The following is a 7,174-nucleotide window of genomic DNA, read 5'->3' as shown; positions in this document are numbered from 1 at the left end:
CAATGTGCTAGCATGCTCAGTCAACATACATAGCAAAGCATAAATGAAATCATGTACTATATACGTACTAATGAACATATCAAGTGTATGTCATGAAAGCACGAAAAAACACGAAAGTAACAAGTAGGCACATGTGTATCACCCCAAAATATTTGAAAACAGTAAAAGAGGGGGCTATGTACTCACTTGATATTGCTTAAAAGTCTTGAAATAACAACCAAGTAACGCTTGAAGGATCACGGAATCAATCGGCACCTAATATAGGTAACTACGTTAATAAACCTGTCACACCCCCAAAATCCACCCTGCGGAGTATCACCCGCGGAGGCGTGATGTGACCAGGATCGAGCCACCAATCATATTGAACAACATAATTAAGTAAATAAAACCAAACACAATACGATTGGTGACCAAAAGGAAGTAAACCGATCTTAGGTTAACAGCGGAAGCATAATAAGTTCAAAACATAAGTCCATACTTCATTAGTTTAAAGTCCAAAAGTAGGTTTAATAAGTTCATAAAGTTTATTCATTAAGTACTGGACATATCAGTTCGCATCCCACAACGACCACCTCCATATGCAAGCTCCATAGCATCTAATGACCTGCAAAGCATGTAATAACGAGTCAACAACAAAGTTGAGTGAGTTCACGGTTGGTTGACCATTTTAGAGTTGTTTCCAAAAACATAGTTTAATCTCATTCGGCTATCCAGCCGTGGGGGTTACCCCATAGTTCGAAAACGTTTATTAGTTAACCATCCCATGTCCACCTTCCCTGGCTATCCAGCCCGGCACTTTGGCCGTGGGGAGCTACCCCAGTATTTTAAACTACCAGACTCGTTTATCATATCGACTACTAACAAAAATCAATTGTGCCCTAGCGTCGGTGTTCTATCACCACCGACGTGCCATAGTCCATTAGTACACGCCCGTCCGACTGGCACGGTGTGAGGTTTGTTAAACCTAATACGCTATTAACTAATGACCCGCTCGCCATAGCCTCGGCGATTAAGTCGATACAAAAAGGGAGGGACTTCGCTGATAGAGTTCTAGTCCAGTAAGTCTAACACGTCCCAACAGGACGAGGAATTTACATTCCTGAACACGTCTCAAAGGACGAGGAATCCCTATTCCTGTACCCATTCCCATTCCCACCGGGAATTTACCATGCTTTGTAGAAAAGTGTGAACTCACCTCGGTTTGCTCAGTTAGATTCTCAAATATCGCTAACAGTCAAGGTCGGTCAATCACGTCCTAGTATGATTTACAGTTAGTCATTTAGTGTCTTACAAATAGAGCACAAGGTTCCTACACGTATCTATCACATAGCATGCATTACTTTAACTGTTTATGCCCGTATATATATATTTCCCATCCATTCCCCACTCATAAGCATACATACGATAGTGCACGTAACACATATAACATGTTAGATCATTCACAGATAGCATACTCGACATTTAGACACGCAAGTCACAACTTATATCAATTCAGCATTAATATTCAAAACCGGCTGTTTTCGGACATTTAAATAAAATAGTTAAATTATTCCAAAAATTCCCAAATTTTTACAGAATGTCCTAAACGTTCCAGATTTTATTGTGTAAAAATATCGGGGTCCGGTTCATTACCAATATTTTATAAAAATTCATGTTACGGACTGAACTCAGATTTGTGTATTTCTGACCACAGTCCACGGAACAATTTATTAAAAATTCATCGAGTGTCCGATTTATGAAATTCTAGTGGGGTAATTACAAATGCATCGGTTATCATCTACTGTACAAATTTCATGGTCCGATTCATCACAAAACTCAGGTTATGACTGAAAGTATGACACCCATTTATTGCTGTCAAAATTCAGCTTAAGTTGCTGTTACAAATTAACACTTTAAAAATAGTAAACGGAGTCCAAAAATTACGATTCCGGTGTCATTAGAACTGTATTTCATAATAACATATTTTAGATTCAAAATATCGGTTTTTCGTTAAGTTTATGACCTGTTTACAGCCAACTGAAGTTGGCTGTAAAGTATGGACAGATTGCTGTTTTTGGTCTCTAGCTTACTAGTTTGTGTTCGGTTGATCCCGTTAATTATGTTTAGTGATCGTAACAACATCAAACATCCATATAATCCAGCAACACATCAGATAATCAACCAATAATCATAATCACACAAGATCTACATGCTTTACACACATATCTTCTCTTTATCCACACTTTAACACATTATGTTCAAGACTTGTTCATGAGCTTTAAGGTTTCTTAACTTTTTATCATTCTAACATCTATTAACCACTTAAATAACATAAAGAATGATCGGATCTAAGTTCTTACCACTAGCTCAAGGCTAGGGAAGTTCGAGCGTAGAAAAGTGGTGGTTAATAGCGAATAAAGAAGGTCCTTCAACTTCCAAGAACACTAAGCTTCGTTGTGCACCTTCTAACACATGAATGGAACTCAAAATTGGATGAAGGTGGTTGTGATATGGTGGAGATGGTGGCGGTTATGGGTGAGCCGGGAGGAGAGAGAGGAGAGTGAAAGAGATGGTGTGATCTTTGTGAAGTGATGGAATGATATGGATGATCTTGCAAAGATATAGCCCATACTTATAATCTTACATCCTAATATTTTGTTCACTCCATTAAGCAAACAATCAAATAAAATATCAAATAAAATCTATGAACAAGATATGAAGCATGTGGGGGAAATATTTTGTTCACTCCATTAAGCAAACAATCAAATAAAATATCAAATAAAATCTATGAACAAGATATGAAGCATGTGGGGGAAATATTTTGTGCACTCCATTAAGCAAACAATCAAATAAAATATCAAATAAAATCTATGAACAAGATATGAAGCATGTGGGGGAAATGGTCCTTGTGACCGAATTCGGTTAGGGGGGGGGGTTGGTTGCAAATTTTGTAACTAATTGGTAAAGGTTAGTTAGGTTGTCAAGTATATACTTACATATATTAGTATGTTGATATTTAGGGGGTGTTATCGCATACGGGGATCATGACTAGTCAAAAATAATAAAACAATGTATTTGACAAATATTTGGTGTCTCGGGTAATGTCCGGTTGTTCGGTTAAATACGGTTTCATTAAAGTGTTTAATTATTCCGCAAAGTGTCTATTATATATATTTTTGTAACACTTTTAATTTTTAACACTCAGGAAGGCATACCGGACTATTTAGTAACTTTTCTGTATCCTACTAGTATGTTAACAAATACATGTAAGTATAACACAGATATCAGAAAGCAGTTAAGTAATTCCACACCGTCGTCAAGCTCTTTAATCATCATTAATGAATTATACAGAATACATGGGATTTTGAGGGTTGTCACATTCTCCCCCTGTTAAGAGAATTTCGTCCCGAAATTTAGCGCGTGGTTACTGAGGAAGCTAGCTAAGTTGCGTTATTTTCCTGATTTTCCTGGGGTGTCACATCATCCCCCCGTTGATTTGGAATTTCATCCCGAAATTCTGCGGTAGCTTCAGCCTCAGTAGTGGTTGCATTTTTCTTAAACAACTGGGGATACTTGAGTTTCATTTGGTCTTCTCGTTCCCAGGTATACTCTGGGCCACGACGGGAATTCCAACGTACTCGAACGAGAGGTATTTTGGTGTGCTTGAGAATCTTAACGTCTTGATCCGTAATCTCTACTGGTTCCTCGACGAATCGCAGCTTGTCGTCGATTGTGAGCTCTTTGAGAGGAACTATGAGGGCCTCATCTGACAGACACTTCTTCAGATTCGACACATGGAATACGTTGTGAACTCCGCTGAGTTCTTCGGGTAGATTTAACCTGTAGGCGACCTTGCCAATTCTCTCAATGATCTCGAACGGTCCGACATAACGCGGGTTGAGTTTGCCTCGTTTTCCAAAACGAACTACACCTTTCCAAGGTGAAACTTTGAGTAGCACCCGATCCCCAACCTGGAACTCGAGTGGCTTTCTTCGCTTATCGGCATAGCTTTTCTGACGGTCACGAGCTGCCGCCATTCGTTGTCGTATCTGAGCCATCTTCTCGGTTGTATCTACTACAAGTCCTGGACCAGTGATTTGACTGTCACCAACTTCTGCCCAACAGAGAGGTGATCGGCACTTGCGTCCATATAATGCCTCGAACGGAGCGGCCTGGATGCTGGTGTGGTAGCTGTTGTTATATGAAAACTCCACTAACGGGAGATGCTTTTCCCCGCCGTTACCAAAATCGATTACACATGCCCTAAGCATGTCTTCATGAGTTTGGATGGTGCGTTCAGATTGCTCATCTGTCTGTGGATGATAAGCGATGCTCATATCTAAACGTGAGCCAAAAGAGTTATGCATAGCTTGCCACAGTTCAGAGGTAAAACGAGCGTCACGATCAGAAATGATGGAGGTTGGCACTCCGTGCCTTGATACCACTTCTTTTAAGTAGATGTCTGCTAGAGTAGAAAACTTATCCGTTTCTTTGATAGGCAGAAAATGTGCAGACTTGGTCAGTCGATCCATGATCACCCAAATGGTATCGTTTCCGCATTGAGATCTGGGCAGACCAGTAACGAAATCCATGGAAATTTGCTCCCATTTCCATTTAGGTATCTCTGGTTGTTGGAGTGGGCCTGATGGTTTCTGGTATTCGACCTTGACCCTGGCACAAGTCAAGCATTTACCGACGTAGGTTGCTATGCTGGCTTTCATACCAGGCCACCAATATGTAGTCTTGAGATCATGGTACATCTTGTCCGAACCAGGATGTACTGAGTAACGAGACTTATGCGCTTCATCCATCACAAGATCGCGCAAGTCTCCATACAGTGGAACCCAGATGCGTCCGTTAACATAGCAGGCGCCGTTTTCTTTTTGTTCTAGCCGTTGCCTCGATCCTCTCAGGGACTCAGCTCTGATGTTCTCTGCCTTCAATGCTTCAACCTGAGCATCACGAATCTGAGCGGGAAGGTTAGATTGGATGGTAAGCTGTAACGCACGTACACGCCTAGGTATAGATCCTTCCGGCTGAGGGCGTCGGCCACCACATTGGCTTTGCCTGGATGATACTTGATAGCGCATTCGTAATCATTCAAGAGCTCAACCCATCGACGTTGTCGCATGTTCAATTCCTTTTGCTTGAAGATATGCTCGAGACTCCTGTGATTGGTGTAAATGGTGCACTTGGTACCGTACAGGTAATGTCTCCATATCTTAAGCGCGAAAACAAATGCTCCCAGCTCCAGATCATGAGTAGTGTAATTTCTTTCGTGAACCTTGAGTTGGCGTGATGCGTAGGCAATGACCTTGTCACGTTGCATCAACACGCAACCAAATCCTTGGATGGAAGCATCGCAGTAAACCACAAAATCGTCTGTGCCTTCAGGCAATGAGAGGATAGGCACGCTACAAAGTCTATCCTTCAAGTGCTGAAATGCGGACTCCTGTGCATCACCCCAACGATAGGTGACACCCTTCTGAGTCAGTGAAGTGAGAGGTTGCGTAATCTTGGAGAAATCTTTGATAAACCTTCTGTAATATCCTGCCAAACCTAAGAATTGGCGGATCTCTGTTGGTGTGCGGGGTGCAGGCCAATTCTTGATCGATTCAACCTTAGATGGATCCACATGAATTCTATCCTTGTTTACCACGTGGCCTAGAAAGTGGACTTCGCGAAGCCAGAAGTCACATTTCGAAAACTTGGCATACAACTGCTCTTTTCGAAGAAGTTCCAACATAAGTCGTAGATGCTGCTCGTGTTCCTCCTGGCTCTTAGAATAGATCAGGATATCGTCGATGAACACAATAACGAACTTATCCAGGTAAGGCTTGCACACTCGGTTCATGAGATCCATGAAGACCACTGGTGCATTTGTCAGCCCGAATGGCATAACCAGAAACTCGTAATGGCCGTAACGAGTTCTGAATGCTGTTTTGGGGACGTCCTCATCTCGGACTCTCAGCTGATGGTATCCCGATCTCAAATCAATCTTGGAGTAACAGCTCGACCCTTGCAACTGGTCGAACAAGTCGTCAATACGTGGAAGAGGATAACGATTCTTCACAGTCACCTTGTTAAGCTCGCGATAGTCAATACACATTCTGAAAGTACCATCTTTCTTCTTTACGAACAAGACTAGAGCTCCCCAGGGCGAAGAGCTAGGACGTATAAAACCCTTTTCCAAGAGTTCTTGTAGTTGTGTGGACAGTTCTTCAAGTTTTGATGGAGCTAGACGATATGGTGCTCGAGCTACTGGCGCGGCTCCTGGAGCTAGCTCGATTTGAAACTCAACTTGACGACGAGGCGGAAGACCAGGTAATTCCTCAGGAAATACATCGGGAAAATCACGCACAATAGGGATGTCTTCAATTCTCTTCTCTTCCATCGATGTGTTAGTAACGAGTGCTAAAACGGCAGTGTGGCCCTTTCGCAAACACTTCTGGGCCTTAAGGAAAGAGATGATGCCTTCGACAGCACCACTCTTGTCGCCATGAATCATGAGAGGTTCTTTACCAGAATGAGGAATGCGGACGATTTTCTCCTTACAAACAATCTCCGCTTGATGATGAGATAGCCAATCCATCCCAATAACAACGTCGAAACTACCAAGTGTGATAGGAATAAGATCGATAGAGAATGTCTGACCAGCTAAGACGAGGTTACAACCTTTAACTACGTGTGTGGCTTCAAGACTTTTACCATTAGCTAGTTCTACCGTGTGTTTGGTGTTCAGAAGTGTTGGAGTGCGCTTAAGCATTTGGCTAACTTTTACGGACACATAACTAGTAACGGCACCCGAATCGAACAAAACAGTAACAAAGAAGTCGTCCAGAAGAAACTTACCCATCACAACGTTGGGATCGTTCCTTGCTTCTCCCTGACCAATCACGAACACACGACCTTGGGTGCCATTTCCATTATTATTACCTTCATTGTTGCCTCCGTTGTTGTTTCCATTGTGGTTCCCGTTTCTTTGGTTATTGTTCTGGTTTTGGTTCAGCTGGGGGCAGTTCCTCTTAAAGTGGCCTTCAGCGCCACATTGAAAGCATCCTTTGTTGTTACCTTGTTGTTGCCGCTGCTGGCGTTGATTGGGTGGGGCTTGTTGTTGCTGCCGGTTCTGATTCGCTGGATGCTGACTCCTGCAGTCCCTTGCCATGTGACCAGGCTTGTTGCATCGATGACAATT

This window comes from Helianthus annuus, chromosome 5 (assembly GCF_002127325.2).
Source record: "Helianthus annuus cultivar XRQ/B chromosome 5, HanXRQr2.0-SUNRISE, whole genome shotgun sequence".
Classification (NCBI taxonomy): domain Eukaryota; kingdom Viridiplantae; phylum Streptophyta; class Magnoliopsida; order Asterales; family Asteraceae; genus Helianthus; species Helianthus annuus.
This window is presented reverse-complemented; position numbering follows the sequence as displayed.